Source organism: Natrix helvetica (genome assembly GCF_964273705.1).
Source record: "Natrix helvetica genome assembly, chromosome: 2".
NCBI classification, from domain to species: domain Eukaryota; kingdom Metazoa; phylum Chordata; class Lepidosauria; order Squamata; family Natricidae; genus Natrix; species Natrix helvetica.
The window spans coordinates 116,734,832-116,753,213 of record NC_138552.1 but is presented as its reverse complement, the minus strand read 5'-3'; positions in this window follow the sequence as shown (position 1 = coordinate 116,753,213).

The window sequence follows — 18,382 nt, the reverse complement described above, 5'->3', positions numbered from 1 at the left end:
TTAATATCACAAAAATTTAAACATCAACTTATGAGGGTAAACGTTCATAGGTAAAGTGGAGGGGGAGAAAAAAGAAAGGGGGGGGGAGAAGAAAAAAACAAAGATCTTTTACTTAAAAAGATAAGTGAGAAAGAGAAAGGAAAAAGAGAGAAGAGTAAAAAAGAATAGAATAAAATAAAAAAGTAAAAGGGATAGTAAAAAAATCTTCAATCCAATTTACTCATATTTAAGGCAAACCATCCATTTATGTCTAATATCTTCAAAAATAAGAATAAAATAAAGAGAGCAATGAAGAAAAAAAAATCAAAAATCAATACTTCAAAGAGCCAAAAAAATCACCATCTTCCCAGCAAGATAATATGAAAATAGTATGAGAACTGCCACCAAGCTAAAAAAAAAGAATAGATTCAGTCTCTTTATTTTTTTTTTAAGATAACAGTCTTTCCAAGGTCACTCTGAGCTTTTCCTTAAGGCTTCTATTTAGTCTAAAATTGGATTAATTTTTATAATTTATTCAATTATATTCAGAGTAGATATTTTTTTAATTGTTTTTAGGGATTTTTATTTATTTAATGTTTTCAGGAAATTTTTATTACAAGAAATGTTATTGCTTTTTGGAAATGTTTTATTTGTGATGCAATATGTTGCTTTTAAGTGTGCAGGTTGGTGCATGGTTTGCGAGATTTTGTGTGTTTCTGTAGTGAATTCACTACAGAAACACACAAAACCTTGCAAAAGCTGTCTTGCACCAACCTGTTCATATAAAAGCAGCCATTTTGAGGCACATTTATGTACCTCAAAATGGCTGCTTTTATATGGGCAGGCCAGGTTGGTGCAAGGCAGCTTTGTGAGATTTTGTTTGTTTCTGTGTGATACCTGGTTTTTGAGGTAATTGTGAAGTGGTTGCTTCTTGCAGCAATCATCGTTTATTGACTCCATGGCTGCTTTCATATGTTCAGCTGTGTGCCGCTTTGTGAGCTCCTGCAGCTTGTTGGGTTTTGATGGTTTCTGACTGCCTTGCTTTTGTTTTCCTGTTTTCCTGGGTTAATCTTGGTCCCAAGTCTTTTGTCTTTCCTACCCTGGGGGTTAGTTCTGCCAGGAAACAGGAAAAGGGGAGTTCCAGGCAAGCTATTTTTAGCCTGCTGAATCCCTTTGTCTTAATGGGTGTACTTTAAAATTTAAATATTTCTTTCAGCTGATGTTTTTACCTGGGATTTTCTTAAAGGGTATGAATTTCTTGCCAATGTTTTCTGTGGTTTCTGGTTCTGTGAGCTTTCTGGCACTGTCCTTTATGCTAATATGTCCCACAATGCTTTGATGGTTTTTATTTTAGTGACTTTGTTTTTACTGTCCTTAGAGTTAGGGAAAAAATGGGTTTCATCTAGTCTTTTGGGGGGAAACTGTTATTCTTTTGGTGTTTTCCTGTCTCTGTCATAGTTTGGGTGTGTGTAATGTTTCACAGTTTTCTACACATTAATAATGATCAAGTACTAATAATATTTGCTTATACATTTTAGTGATCTTTCCTTACATAATTGGTGTTTTCTTTCATACTTTTATATTTCAAACTTTTGTTTCTCTTAGTTAGCAATTGATAAAACAAATCCCATGTGAAAAAGTATTTGAAGCCTTCTCCTTGATTTTAATTGTCGATTTATTCATTCCTGCACATTCTAATATTTTCTTTATTCATTTTAATAGTTCAATCTAGCCGGCCTGGCCTAATTCCTAATTCCCAATTTTAGTTCCTCAAGCCTGCATTTTTTAAAATTTTCTAGGGGTATACTTTTAGTTGTTTTTAATTTATTTTTTAATTTTTACTTATTGTACAGTTGTATGAGGTTTAATTTGTTTTTAAGGGTATGGGATATTCGTTTTTTTGTATTCGTTTTAATGACACACCTGTACACCGTCCCAAGTCCCTTCGGGGAGAGGGGGCGGTCTAGAAATACTGAAAATAAATAAATAAATAAATTTTCATATATTTATTTTTCCACTGTTGTGCAAACACAATTCCAGTAGCTGTTAACATGCGTAAAATTATATATGTATTGCATTCCCTTTGAAATACTCGACAAAATATTTCTGGTTTTAAATCCATATCTTGATTTACCATTGCTTGTAATGATGACATCACTAACTCTTGATTAGCTACTTGAACTGACTTAAGTACTGAACCTAATTCATATATTCCTGGTTTTTGAACTGAGGAATAAATTTCAGGAAAAGAAATCTGAATTGCTCTGTGAATCTACCTATGACATTCATTCTTCTTGATTTAACTTCTTAGATGAAAAACTGTATCTTTCCTGTTTGTTGTCCTTCCTGAAAAGACTATACATTTTGGGGTGAAAACAGAGGTCCCTTCTGTTACCTGTAGTCCTCAGCTTACAATCACAATCGAGTCCAAATCACAATATTGTTTTATTTCTTTTGCAATTAGTATTATTTAACAGGATGAAGAAGAAGCAACAGAGTATGACCACTTTCCTCATCAAAAAACAAGACAGGAGCCATCAGCTGATCCACAACAGTCACCAGCACCACCAACACCACCAGTGCCAGCACCACCAACACCCACACCACCAGCACCAGCACCACCAGAACCAGCGCCACCAGCACAACCACTTCCACCACTTGAAGTCGGAGAAAGCAGCAGATCCATCTCCTCCACTGAAAGTCTTCCAAAACTTCCTGACTCTGGAGTTTGCAGCAATATAGAAACTTCAAGGACAAGTATGATGGACTGGCAGTATCCAACAAAAAGTTAGGTTGTGAGTACTGCATGAAACATAGGTTCTCATTAGAGAAAGGTGTTCATGTTTGTAGAGAATGGAAAAATTTCCACATTGAGGCAGCAGGGGCAAATCAGCAATCATCTCAGAAAAAAATGAAGGAACATTTTCAATCAAAATCACACATTATTTGTAGAGAAAACAGTAAAGAATGGGAGCAGGATGCTTTAACCAAATCCATACATAAGTCAACTGACAAACATTTATCCAGTACTAGCACAATATTTTTTACTGTTTACAATCTGGCACAAAGATGCAAACCATTCTCAGACATTGAAGGGCAGCTAGATTTGCTAACTGCAATTGGAGTAGATCTGAGAGTAGGCTTGCATTCATGGAGATCTGCAGTGAAAATAGTTGAATTCATTGTAAATGAAATTAAAATCACTGTGTTTGCCAGCATTATTGCAAAGTGTCTGAAAGTGTGTTTGATAATCGATGAAGTCTCAGCGCTATCAATGAAAGCAGTTCTGATAGTTTTTGTTAAAGTTGAGGATTCAGAATGCCCAACAACCATTTTTGTTGAGCTGGTGAAATTGGAGAAACAAGATGCAGAGACCATATGTTCTGCAGTGATGGGAAGCTTACATAAAGTTGGGTTAACCACTGAATATCTGCAGAAGAATTCAATAGCATTCTGCTCCGATGGTGCCAGCGTTATGCTTTGGAGAAAATCTGGAGTCAGTACCAGAATAGCTAAAGAGTTCCCAAACATTGTAATCTGGCACTGCTTGAACTATTGCCTCCAACTTGTGCTGAATGATGCCATAAAAGAAATCAAACAATTGAACCACTTCAAGATATTCCTTGAGAAGATACACACCACTTTCCAGAAATCCTGCAAGAGCCAGATGGAACTTTTCCAAATCTCTGAACAACTGGGCATTGAAACCATGAAGATTGGCAGAGTTTTGGGACCAAGATGGGCTGCCAGTACTTTAAGGGCAACCATAGTTGTGTGGAGTGCTTATCCCACGCTACATCAGTTTTTTTTCTGGGCAAAGAAAAATTTCCAGGTATGGCTGCCCGTTTTGAAATTTTAAATTTTTGGAATGATTTGGTCCTCATGATTGATATTCTAAATGAGATTTATTTTCTGTCAAATGCCCTGCAGGGGAGAAACACATCAAGGCTGAAAAATTGGTATTGTGATCAATTAAAGCATTTGAAATGCTTAGACGGGGAAAGGGTCCATATGAAAAAAAGGTTAATGGAATTATAGCTTCAAAAGCCTTCAAAAACATAAAATTAGTTCAAAATCAACTAATTTTGTTGCCCTTCCTCATGAAAATCTTTTGGTAAGCATCATCACCAATTTGAAGAAAAGGCTGATGGAGTGCGAATATCTAAAAATGGGTAGCCAATTGCCAGATGCAAACAAATTACAATTTCTTACATATTTGGAGCTGGATTAGTGGAACATTGAAGATGTAGTCGTTCCATGGGCAGAAGCAGAGGAAGAATTGGTTGAATTTGGTGAAATGTTTAATTATGAAATTGATTTGAACAACTACAGAGATTTTTTGGAAAATATATTTAAAGATCCAAAGAACTACAAAATTCCTGACAGTATCAAAAAAGCTACAGATATTGTCAGGACAATTGCTGTTAGTTCAGTTCAGCAGAGGTAGAAAGGGGGTTCTCAAAAATGAACCTCATACATTCAGAACAAAGAGCCCACCAAATTGTTCCAAACATTAGCAATCTAATGACAATAAGCATTGTTGGCATGCCTGTTAAGAGATGGGACCCAATTCCTACAATCAAAAAGTGGCTCAGAGCACACCATCACATGGCTGATGAGCCACAAGTGAAGAGCAAGAAAAGTGCAACTGAGGAGTCTGGAAGCCTAAGAACAATCTGGAAACATCTTCAACCACAAAACCAATAATACAAGTACTTGAGTGTATCTCTTTCATTGTGTTATTCTTATGTAAGGTGTAAGTGCGTGTAATTAAAGTCTTCCTTTCTGTGTCTCTTCTTTGTGCAGGTCATTGGAGCAAGGTGGTGAGGTGGTGGCGTTGAAGACCGGCAGAATAATCATCTTTCCTCTGTAAATAGCTGTCTTATTGTTTTGTGTGCTTGTTCCATCCTAATGCAGTGCGTACAATTGAAGAGTTTGTTTCTGTGTCTCTGCTTTGTGCAGGCCATTCATTGGAGCAAGGTGGTCATTTGATGGTGTTGAAGTCTGGCAGGATAATAATCTTTCCTCTGTAAGTAGCTGTTTAATTGTTTTGTGTGCTGGTTTCATCCTAATGCAGTGCATGCAATTGAGGAGTTCATTTCTGTGCCTGCTTTGTGCAGGCCATTCATTGGAGCAAGTTGTTCAGTGATGTTGAAGACAGGCAATGACAGTCATCTTCCTTCTGTAAGTAGCTGTTTTATTGTTTTCTATGCTTGTTTCATCCTAAATGTAGTGCATGCAATTGAAGAGTTTATTTCTGTGTCTCTTCTTTGTGCAGGCCATTCATTGGAGCAAGGTGGTCAGTGATGTTGAAGACAGGCAAGGACAGTCATCTGTAAGTAGCTCTTTTATTTTTTGTGTACTTATGTTATTCATATTTAAGTAGTAAGTGCACAAAATAATAAATTTCCTTTTTTATATCTTCTTTTTGTAGGTCATTCATTGGGGCAAAGAATTCAGTGACATCGAGTTGGCCACTGCCACCTGGCCACATGACTGCCAAGCCACTACCACCTAGTCACATGACTGCCAAGCCACTCCCACCCAGTCACATGACTGCCAAGCCACTCCCACAAAATCCCCCCCCCAATAGGTAGTAAAAAAAATTGAAACCCATCACCAGTGAAGATGTATAACTGCATATTATCAGCATATAATATCTCATCCCAAACAGAGAGATGACTGCTGGCAGGAGCTTCATATAGTAGTTACGTTGGATAGAGGACACAACTTATCCCAGAAACATTCCATAACTGACCATCTGAGGATCTGAACTTCCTCCCCACATTGCAATTTCTCCCACAATGAAATGTTGTATGTAACTGGAATTCAGAGCACTGCTGCTTTCCTTTAACCAATTTGGAACGGCAGATCCACAGTGATCTGGACAAGCCCACTGTCGTTACTGTGGCCATGCACTCTGAACTCTCTTCTGATCACAATACCAATTGGCAGAGGAAATCCATAACAACCCCACAATAAAGTCAAACAGCCTGGAAAATGATGTTATTATGAAGCTGGAAATACATGCAATAATTTGCCAATATGCCAAGGACTTCATACAGAGAATAATTTCACAATTACTTAATATGACTGTACACCGCCCCGAGTCCTTTCTAGGAGAGGGCGCGGTCTAGAAATTAAAGAATTATTATTATTATTATTATTATTATTATTATTATTATTATTATTATTATTATTATTATTATTATTATTATTAATGTCTCTATTGCAGTCTTATCCCCAACCATCTACAGTATAATAATTCTTGCTAGGGTCTCCCAGTATATAATAAGCACTCTGTTTACTTTATTTTGGGGTCAATTACCCCAATGCATTTTGAGAGATCTCATTGAGGAATACACTTCCATCTTATCTAGGACTTGATAATACATGCCCGTCTGCCTCCTGTCCATAATTTTGTCACAGGCGTGGCATGATCTGTTGCCACTATGTATGGCATTCCGCAACATCAGCTAAGGCTGAAGCATCCAGAGTTGTGATTAGGAGATAAGAAGGCAAAAGGCTTCCAAACTCTCTTTACCTTGAATGACTTGTCCCACATGTAATTGTTCACATCTTTTTGGGAGTACTCTTCTACACTGAATTCTTGCAAAAGACTACACTAGCTTTTGAAGATCATGACATCTCATTTATCATCCAGAACTGTTTCCAACTGGCTATTTTAAATATGCAATTGCTTATATACTGTCATATTGTAAGTGCTCACTGACCACCCAATTTTCCTTGCTGTAATAATGCCAGAAAGAAGCTTTTTGAGAAAGTCTCTCTTTGCAAACCCTTTCCCCAGACTTAATGGCCTATGAGCAGCCTTTCTATTAGCAGGTTGGCAGATTCTTAGAAGCATATACTGTAGAAAGGGATAATCAAAGAGTTCTTATTCTTCATTCATTTTTAATGTGCAATCTTCTTGCTCTGCAGTTGGCAAAAAAGTATGCTGGTATATTACAAAGCTCCAACATACAGGCCCTATTTCATCTTAACAGCAAACCCTGTCAGCAGTCCTGTTCTTACACTTTTAATGCAGAACAAGTTAAAGAAAGTATTAATGGATTCCCCAGCTCTGATTTCTCTCCCAATTGAGTATCACCTATCAGTAGGGAAATAAACCATCAATCACATTCTTAAAGTGTGGAGGGGTAAGGTTAGGCCAATCTACACACCTTTTGGGGTTAGATGGTTTAGTCACCTTTCAGGTTATGAGTGTAAGAAGCTCAGAAACTCATAATTGAGCTATTTTAGACACTTAGGAAATTTCTCCTTAGGATCCAATCTGATGTCCATCCTCAGGGAAATTCTCTCTACATGTCCGAAAGCTTGGAAGACTAAATCTCTTGTTTCAGTGACTGACTCAGATTGGATCCTGCAATATTATCTTGGGACACTTCCATTCATTTCTCCTTAGTTCTAGGTTGCTTCTCTCCTTAATTAGTTTCCATCCATTGTTTTTTGTCTTGCCTTTTGGTACTTTGGAAAAGTTTTGTCTTGTGGCAGCACCTCAAATGTTGGAACACGGCTATTATGCCATTCCAGTTTTTTTTTTTTCAGTAGACTAGACATCAAATTTCTGCAACTATTTTTTATACATTTTAGCCTCCAGCCCCCAAATCATCTTTGTTGTTTTCTCTGCACTCTAGTGTCTCAACATCTTTTCTATAATATGGTGACCAAAACTGGATGCAATATTCTAAGTGAGATCTTACTAAGGCTTTATGAAGCAGTACTAATACTTCATGTTTTCTTGATTCTATCCTTCTGTTAATGCAATCTAGAATTACATTGATTTTGGCTGCGACTGCACACTGCTGGCTCCAAGTGGCTCAAGTTTAAGTGATTGTCCATTAGAACTCCAATACCTTTCTCAAAGTTATTGCTTAATACAGGTAATCTGTATATAATCTGTACCTGTTCATTTGATTGTTCTTGCCTAAGTAAAACATTAATTTTTTCTACACTGAATTTTAGATAGACCCCAATATTCAAGTCTGTCAAGATCCATCTGGATCTTGAGCCTATCTTTCAGGGTGTTGGCTATTTCTGTCAGTTTAGTGTCATCAGCAAATTTTATGAGTTCCCCTTCTATTATGCCATCTAAATTGTTTAGAATAACAGAGTTGGAAGGGAACTTGGAGGTCTTCTAGTCCAACCCCCTTGTCAGGCATGCCTCCTTCAGCAACCAAGAAAGAAACCACTTAACTCCATTTGTAGAATTAAGAGTACTTTTACTGCTTATGAAAAGATAGCAGCGAAGTAAAGCAAGGTCTGAGGCAGAAACGTGTGAAATCATACATATCAAATATTTGCCCAACCCCCTCCCCCCAATTCCCCACCCCAGTGTCCAATTTGCAACTCCCTAAGATGTCATGTGGGGTGCATCTTCAAACAGCCTCATCAAGTTGGTATGTGAGATGGTTGGCCTTGACCAAGTCCAAACATCAGTCACCAGCATGCGCAGAAGATGGTGAGAACAAGACTCCTCCAGTACAATATATTTCCCTTCCCCAATACCATGCCCCCCCCCGTTCCTATGGCAGCCGATAGTAAGCAAGCATAGCAAAGCAGCCATAAGAAGTAACCAAAACAGAGGCTGACATCCGGCCCTCCTTCAGAAAGAGATATCACCCCTGCAGGAAAAGAGAGAGGAAAAACAATACAAAATAACAATATAGCATATACATCTATTATAAAATGAAGGCTTATCAGGATAACTGGTGTAGAACTTCCGCAAAAGTCTGGGAGCTCTAACATAAGATTTGTCAACCCATTCAGCCTGGGAAGGGGGAAAATGTTTCCAGGAGACCAAATACTGAATGTGACCCCTATGTTTTCTGGAGTCCAAGATTTCTTTAACTTCAAAATGTTGCTTTCCCTCAATAAGAAGAGGGACTGGAGGTGAAGTTTGAGACGGACAAAAGAAAGAAGTATGCTCTGGTTTCAAAAGGTTCACATGAAACACAGGATAAATTCTGCTAAGGTTTTTCGGCAGGTTGAACTTCACCGATACTGGATTTATGATTTTTACAACAGGGAATAGACCTACGTACTTTGGCACCAACTTCATCAATTTTTGGGTGGTTTGCAGAAACTTGGTGGACAAAAACACTCTATCCCCAACTTGGTACTCTTTCGGCTTAACCCTTTCCTTATCCGCTTGTCATTTGTGAGCTTGGTGAGCCGTATCTAACGCTTTGCGGGTCATGGACCAAAACTGCGGAAGTTGATCACTCCACTCAGATAAGGACAAAATTTGTGGTTTCTCCCGAGGTAATTCAGGAATCAGTACAAAGTCCTGGCCAAACACAACTTTAAAAGAGGTTATGCCGGTACTGCTGTGCACAGAGTTATTGTACGCCACTTCAGCACGTGGTAACAGTTCAGCCCAATTATCCTATTGATAATTGATGAAACACCAGAGGTACTGTTCCAAAACCGAGTTAGTCTGTTCGCAAGCCCCATTAGTCTGAGGATGGTGGGCGGAGCTTAGTCCCTGGGTGGAGCCAATCAACTTCAGGAACTCCTTCCAAAAGAGGGAGATGAATTGGAACCCCCCCCCCCCCATCCAAAATTATGCACTCAGGTACTCCATGTAACTGATATACATGTGAAATAAACAATTTAGCCAACGACTTAGCAGATGGGATTTTGGAACAAGGCACAAAATGAACTTGTTTGGAAAACAGGTCGGTGATAACCCAAATCACGGTATTTCCTAGACTCTCTGGCAACTCGACAATGAAGTCCATTGATATCTCCTTCCATGGTGTCCCAGGGCGTGCAACACTCTGGAGAAGACCTTGGGGCTTGCCCGGTGGTCTTTTCGTGGCCGCACAGATGGGACAACTGGCTATATAGGACTCAATGTCTTTTTTCAATGAAGGCCACCAAAAGTGCCTCTTAATCAAATGCAAAGTCTTTACAAATTCAAAATGGCCTGCCATTCTCGAACCGTGGGCCCGTTGAAGAACAACTGGTTTCAAGTCGGTTGGAACATACAATTTAGCTCCCACCCAAGCTAATCCATCTTTCATGGTGCATTCATTTGAATGTTTCTTGAACCAGTCCTCGGACTCAAGGCTCTCCTTGAGTTTATTCATTAGTTCTGTAGTGACATTTAAGTCCACTGGGCCTTGGCTCCTAGTAACCACTGGGGCAGCCAGATTTTTTGTTGGGATCACTGGATGAACTATGCTCAGCCTAGAGCTGTGTCAGGCCTGCAGAGGTTCCTTTAAGAATCTTTGGCCTGCCACACTTTCTTATAATTTCCTATGTGTTTCATTAGTGTAGTAGTTGGGAGGGGGGAATAAACAAGAGTAAGATTATGGAATGTATTGTTGTGATTTTTCCTAGAAGCTCAAGGTCATCTTTTCTCTCCGCACCTCGACACCTGACCGGAAGCAGAGGGGTGTAGATGCCAGCATGGAAGATGATGAGTGGAACATGTGATGAATTTTGGGGTGTGGGAATAGATATGAACTTTCAACTGGTTGAACCCACAGGATGTACATTAGAGTTGAAATTTCATAGCATAATGCCAACATGCCTGTATTATTAAATTGGAACTTTAAGGATGATTCTGTTCTGGACTCTGATTTACTTTTGCATGGTATTTGGAATGTTGACAGAGCTGTTGTACTGGGGAAGCCTAGACAAGGCATCAGCCAAAAAGTTCTCCCCCCCCCCCCCCGGGATGTATTTGAGGGTAAAGTTGAAATGATTGAAGTGTTGTGCCCAACATATTTGTTTAGGTGATAGCTTATGCGGCATCTTCAACACTTCCAAATTTTGATGATCAGTCCATATTTCAAAAGGGTGTTTGCCCCTTCTAGGAAATGTCGCCAGGTCATGAAAGCCCATCTGACAGCAAAAGCTTCCTTTTCCCATATAGCCCATCTCCTCTCCATCTCTGTACGCTTACGTGAGGTGTAAGTGCATGACTGCAATCTACCCTCAGCGTTCGTTTGAAGTAATACTGCCCCTACCACCACGTCACTGGCATCAGCTTGAATGACAAATGGTGCATCCATATCTGGGTGTTTCAAAACAGGTTCTGCTGCAAAGAGGCACTTTAATTTTTCGAAAGTGGCTTGACATTCCATTGTCCAATTCAAAGGTTTACTCGGTCTAAGTTTGGTCTCCCCTTTTGATTTTAGGAGATTGGTAATGGGGAGTGCAATGCTAGCGAATGAGGGAAGAAATTGACAATAAAAATTTGCAAATCCCCAAAAGTTTTGCAATTGCTTGCAGATCCGAGCAGGTGCCCACTCAGGGACAACCTGGACTTTCACTGGGTCCATCTCGATGCCATTGTGGGAGATGTGGTAGCCCAGGTAATCTATCTTCTCCTGATGGAATTCACATTTAGACAATTTGGCATAAAGTTCAGCAGCCCAGAGTTTTTTGAGGACTGACCGTACTAAAGTCACATGTTCATCATGTTTTTCTGTGTAAATAAGGATGTCATCAAGGTAGACCAACCCGCCCTTGTAGAGGTGCTCATGCAGAACTTCATTTATTAATTGCATGAAAACTGCTGGTGCCCCCTGCAGACCAAACGGGAGTACTTTTAATTGAAAACATCCCAAAGGGCAGTTGAAAGCAGTTTTCCACTCATCTCCATCTCTGATTCTGACCCTGTAGTAGGCCTCCCTGAGGTCCAACTTTGTGAAAAAATTTCCTTTACCCAACTGGGCCAACATATATTTTATGTATGGGAGAGGGTATACATTTTCCATGCAAATACCGTTAAGGTTTGTAGTTCATAAATGAAAGGAGCCACCTTTCTTTTCTCTAAACAATACAGGTGCAGCCACTCGTGGCCTAGCCGGCTCTATGAACCCCCACTTCATGTTTTTGTCAATAAATTTTCTCATTTCGCGTGGGGTCATTGAATAAATTTGGGGTTTGGGAAGTTTTACCCCTGGGAGGATCTCAATGCTGCAATCAGTAGCATGGTGGTAGTGGGGGGGGGGGTGTAATTTATCGGAAGCTTTTTCACTGAAAAAGTCCTTAAGGTCCCAGTATTCTTTAGGGATTTTCTCTTCCACCTTAATTTTTTCCTGTGCTGCAGCCGCTAGGCTAGGCTCAGCATTGGCTATGTGGAAGATCCTCCCCTTGCCCTCTGGGGGTTTAGCAGAATGGATGCGCAACCACCCTTTCCTCCAGTTCATGTATGGGTTCCATTTCTGTAGCCAGGGTAATCCTTGTATGAGGGGTCGATCCATCCCAGGTACAACGATGAAACTTAGGGTTTCTTGGTGATCCCCCATCCACATATCTACTGATTCAGTCACAAAATGGGCAGGACCCCCCCCCCCAGCTACTGATCCACCCAACTGGCAAAAGGCAATGGGCACTTTTCAAAGTTCTCAGTCTTAAGCCCATTTTCTCCACCACTTCTGGGCTAATTATGCAACGCGTGCATTCTAAAAGGGCCACCATTTTCATAGGGCTCCAGTAGAGGGCACTTTAAATTCTACTGGAATGGTCATGGGGCCCAATTGGGGACTTACCAGATGATCGTCATCGGAGTCGGTTTCACTTTCCCCCGAGAGAGGAGGGTTCTTCTTCCCCTAGGTTGGGAGGGAATTCTTCAACAGGATCCACCCCTTTCATGGTGGTATCATTTCATTTCCCAGGTTGTTTGTCTGGCTTCCTCTCCCCAGCGGCAGGGGGCTTTGGGCCAATTTCTGAGTGGCAGTTCGCTGCTCGGTGCCCCTCCTTCCCGCAATGGAAACAAGCAGTAGACCGGGGCTTGCTTGCAGACCAACTTTTTCCTCCCTTCAAAGTCCTCTGGGGGAGTGGGAGGTGGATTTTTACCTTTCTCACTGTCTTCCCCATATTTATCTCTGGCTAGGTCGATCACCACATCTGCTGCCAATTTGTACCAGTGTTGCAGATTGCAGGGTGTGTGTGTTTCTGTTAACACAGTTCTGGTATATATCTTGGTTCAGGCCATCCATAAAAGTGTCCATCAAAGCCTCCTCTGACCAACCCCGCATATACACCGACAGTACACGAAACTCTTGGATGTATTCAGCCACTGGATTTTTTCCCTGAGTAAGCGTTTTCATCTTGGTTCTGGCCTTTTGCTTGGTGAGTGGGTCATCAAAGTGTTTTCTCAGGGCGGCCATAAACCTATTATAGTTTCTCAGCAGCGGGGAGTCATCATTATGAAGAGCGACCATCTAGGCTGCCACTTTGTTCTCCAATGCCATGGTAACAACTCTTACCTTGGCTTCCTTGTTTGGGAGATACTCCCCAAACTGTTGCATGAAATTCCAGACCTGCACCAGGAAAAATTCTAGCTCCTTTGGGTTCCCTCCAAATTTCATGCCAAGAGGAGGAACTTTTGCCATCCAGCATCTGCGGGGGGGCTCCCCCCTTGGAAGGGCTCTTGCAGCTGCTGCTGCTGCTGCTGCTGGAGATTTCCCATCCTGATCAGCTCCATTCTCTGCCCCCAGGCACCCCCTGGGTGACACAGGTCCTCGGCAGGTCTCTCTTCTTGATCAGGGAAATCAGCTTCCCTTCCAGACCTGCTCTCACAAAAACGATGTTTTTCCCAAGCCTCTTGGAGAGTTTCATAGTGGGGGGGTGGGGTGACATCATGAAATTCTCTTCTTCGGCTTCCTGCCAGGGAGCTGCCGGTTGCTGACGTCGGGTTGTTGTAATTCCAGCTGGAATTTCCTCAAGATCATACTTCTGTCCCACTCCCAATGACCACCTGGGCCAGACGGATCTTTCCTCCAAATTCAGTTCTGCCATCTGCTCCGTCTCCAAGGGACATGAGGATCTGGCAACCCCCATGTCGTCCTCCTGGTTGCTGCCTGGGTTGGACATTTCTTTGAAGGTTTTGTTTTTATTACACTCAGAAGGTGTTAACTCTGGGATGAGTGTGAAAGTCAGACCTTGCTTATTGTTAGGCATGCCTCCTTCAGCAACCAAGATAGAAACCACTTAACTCCATTTGTTTGTTTGTTTGTTTGTTTTTATTGGATTTATATGCCGCCCTTCTCCCAAAGGACTCAGGGCGGCGCACAACATTAAAAAACACACATCCCAAAAGTTAAAAAGAAATTAAATACATATCCAAAAAAACCGTATGTATTCTTATAAACGAATTTATAAGACAATACATTTAAAAATGAGTTAAGATTAACAGGCCAGGCCGGCTTACTGGAAAAGCCAACTTTTTAGGGCGCGTCAGAAGGACCGGAGGTCAGGGATTATGCGAAGCTCCGGGGGCAGCTCATTCCAGAGGGAAGGCGCTCCCACAGAGAAGGCTCTCCCCCTGGGGGTCACCAGCCGACACTGTCTGGCCGACGGCACCCTGAGGAGGCCAACTCTGTGGGATCGTACTGGACGGTGGGAGGCTACTGGTGGCAGTAGGTGGTCTCGCAGGTACCCTGGGCCTAAGCCATGGAGCGCTTTAAAGGTCATAATTAATACCTTGAATCGCAGCCGGAAAACAACCGGCAACCAGTGCAGGCCGCCTAAAAGGGGTGTAACATGGGAGCACCTAGGTACCCCCATGACAACCCGGACGGCCGCATTCTGGACCAGCTGAAGCCTCCGGGTGCTCTTCAAGGGCAGCCCCATGTAGAGAGCATTGCAGTAGTCCAGGCGAGAAAGGACAAGGGCATGAGTGACTGTGCATAGAGCATCCTGATCCAGGAAGGGGTGCAACTGACGTACCAGGCGAACCTGGTAAAAGCCCCCCCCCCCGGTCACGTCAGGTGTTCTTCTAAACTAAGCCGTATATCCAGGAGGACTCCCAAATTACGAGCCTTCTCTGAGGGGGCTAAAATTTCTCCCCCTATCGTCAAAGATGGAACAAGATGTACAAATCGGGATGACGGAAACCACAGCCACTCAATCTTGGAGGGATTGAGCTTGAGCCTGTTCCTCCCCATCCAGATCCGCACAGCCTCCAGGCATTGGGACATCACGTCGAGGGCATCATTTGGGTGGTTTGGGGTAGAGATGAAAAGTTGGGTATCATCAGCATATTGATGATACCGTACCCCCAAACCACAGATGATCTCGCCCAGCGGTTTCATGTATATGTTGAACAGGAGGGGTGAGAGATCCGACCCCTGGGGCACTCCACAAGTGACGCACCTGGGGGTCGATCTCTGCCCTCCAGTCAACACAAACTGCGACCGATCCGACAGGTAGGAGGAGAACCACCGTAAAACGGTGCCCCCCACTCCCAACCCCCCAAGTCGTCGCAGTAGGATACCATGGTCGATTGTTTCGAAAGCCGCCAAGAGTTCTAATAGGACCAGGACAGAGGAGCAGCCCCTGTCCTGGGCCCGCCAGAGATCATCGACCAATGCGACCAATGGTGTCTCTGTGCTGTACCCGGGCCTGAAACCCAACTGAAACGGATCCAGGTAGACAGCTTCATCCAGGTACTGGGGAAGCTGACGTGCTACCACACTCTCGACAACCTGGAATCATTTGTAGAATCAAGTGTACTTTTACTGGTTATGAAAGGATAGCAGTGAAGTAAAGCAAGGTCTGAGGCAGAAACGTTTGAAATCATACATATCAAATATTTGCCCAACCCCCTCCCCCCCAATTCCCCACCGAGTGTCCAATCTGCAACTCCCTAAGGTGTCATGTGGGGTGCATCTTCAAAACAGCCTCATTAAGTTGGTATGTGAGATGGTTGGCCTTGACCAAGTCCAAACATCAGCCACCAGCATGCGCAGAAGATGGTGAGAACAAGATTCCTCCAATGCAATATATTTCCCTTCCCCGATACCATGCCCCTCCATTCCTATGGCAGCCGATAGTAAGCAAGCGTAGCAAAGCAGCCGTAAGCAAGTAACCAAAACAGAGGTTGACACCCCTGCTTAGGCAGGAAACCCTATACCATTTCAGACAAATAGTTATCCAATATCTTCTTTAAAACTTCAGGTGTTGGAGTATTTACAACTTCTGGAGACATGTTGTTCCACTGATTGTTCTGTCAGGAAATTTCTCCTTAGTTCTAAGTTGCTTCTCTCCTTGATTAATTTCCACCCGTTGCTTCTTGTCCTACCCTCAGGTGCTTTGCAGAATAGCTTGATTCCCTCTTCTTTGTGGCAGCCCCTGTTATCATATCACCCCTAATCCTTCTTTTCATCAAACTAGACACACCCAGTTCCAGCAACCATTCTTTATATGTTTTAGCCTCCAGTCCCCTAATCATCTTTGTTGCTCTTCTCTGCACTCTTTCTAGAGTCTCAACATATTTGTTTATATTGTGGCAACCAAAACTGCATGAAGTATTCCAAGTATGTTCTTATCAAGGCATTATAAAGGGGTATTAATACTTCACGTGATCTTGATTTTATCCCGCTGTTTATGCAGCCTAGAATTGTGCTGGGTTTCTTTGACAACTGCAATGCACTGCTGGCTCATATTTAAATTATTGTCCACTAGGACTCCAAGATCCCTCTCACAGTTACTACTATTGAGCGAGGTACCACATATACTGTTCCTGTGCATTTTCTTCTTCTTGCTTAAATGTAGAACCTTACTTTTATCACCACTGAATTTCATTTTGTTAGATAGCACCCAATGTTCAGGTGAGATCCTTCTGTATCTTAAGCTTATCTTCTGGAGAGTTGGCTATTCCTACTAGCTTGGTGTCGTCTGCAAATTTGATGAGTTCCCCACCTATCCCCTTGTCCAAATCATTGATGAAGATGTTGAAGAGTACTTGGCCTAAAACAGAGCCTTGGGGTACGTCACTGCATACTTCCCTCCATGTAGATGCAATTCCATTGACGACTACACATTGAGTGCGGTTGGTCATCCAGTTACAAATGAATCTGGTGGTGATGCTGTCTAACCCATATTCTTCTATTTTATCAAGTAGTCAGTTACCAAGTGCTTTACTAAAGTCCAAGTAAATTATATCGACAACATTCCTCTGGTCCACTAATTTTGTCACTTTGTCAAAGAATGCAATAAGATTAGAGTTTCTGGCTGTGCTTCCAGTGGCATCGGAGGCAAGGCCCCGCTCCAAGCTCTCCGTGTTGGAGGGATCCAAAGGAGCCATAGCCACCCTGTAGGGGTGGGGAAGTAAAGTGGGGTGCCTTGCAGGTTGAGGAGAGCCGCATCTCTCCTCCCTGACTTGGAAAATTCCTCTTATCTGAAGACGAGGAGCAGTGGCAGTCAACATGGCTGCCATGAAGCTGGGGACAGCCATAACACCTAAGAAAGTGCAGGAGTGAAGAGAACAGTGAACAGAGATTGTTTCTGGGTGAGATGATTCTACTTATACTTAAAAATTAACCCCAAGGAAAATAAAAAATCCATGATAAGAGAGTCTAAAAAGATAATTGTTTAAACTGCGAAAATAAACAATTCCAAGATCTATGTTGAAAAGTAAGTCGAGAGCACCATCTACTGATGAAAGGAAGAGTGCCTCCTAGACCCTTGGACATTTACAGAGGAAAAAAGGAATATCTGATATTTGATGGCTGTGACTTTTAACTGTATACTGCCTTATGCTTACCAGAGGTGGAAATAAGAAAAACATTTTATAATAGAAACTCTGGGAAGCTAGAATAAAAGACTGAACCCCAGATCAGACTTAAAGAACTTGGAAAATACTTTGGACTATCAGAGTATTGAGTAAATGCTGGAACTGTCTCATTTACATAACTCACTTTGTTTTGAAAGAAATGGATTTTGAGTGAAATAAATACCTACTGGAAAAAAGGCAGCATGGAAATTTGGGAGAAAAGCCACAGTTAACTAATGATTAGAAATTTGGACTCTTTCTGAACTAGATTGTGGCTTTTTTGTTTATTTCACCTTTATTGCTATTATAACTGGAGTTGAAGGAACAGCTGTGGAAATGAGAGGACTTTTTAATGAGATGACTTCATTGTTCCATTATGGATTCAATTGATGGTATAGGTGAGAAAATGGAAAACATTTTGCAAAGAACAATGAACAAAGATCAAACTGCCCATGAACTGGTGGAAGCAACAGAAAATTGAGATAAGAAAATTGAATATGAACAGGGAAAAATATGGATCAGAAAAATCAGCAAATGAAGCAACAGCTCAATAAACAGGAAGACCAGATAAATGGCAAGCAAAAGGAGCAGAGAGAACAGATGGGTTGGCCACATCAACAAATAAGGTTGGATTATTATTACTATTAGTCTTCTCATCATTCATATCACCCATCTCTTCCCACTTATGATTGCATGACTGTAACTTTGTTGCTTGTATCTTTACGATATATGTTGATATTGATTGTTTCCTGGTTGCTTATTTGTACCCTATGACTATCATTAAGTATTGTACCTTATGTTTCTTGATGAATGTAACTTGTCTTTTCATGTACATTGGATCAATAGTGGCTTAGTGACCCTGAA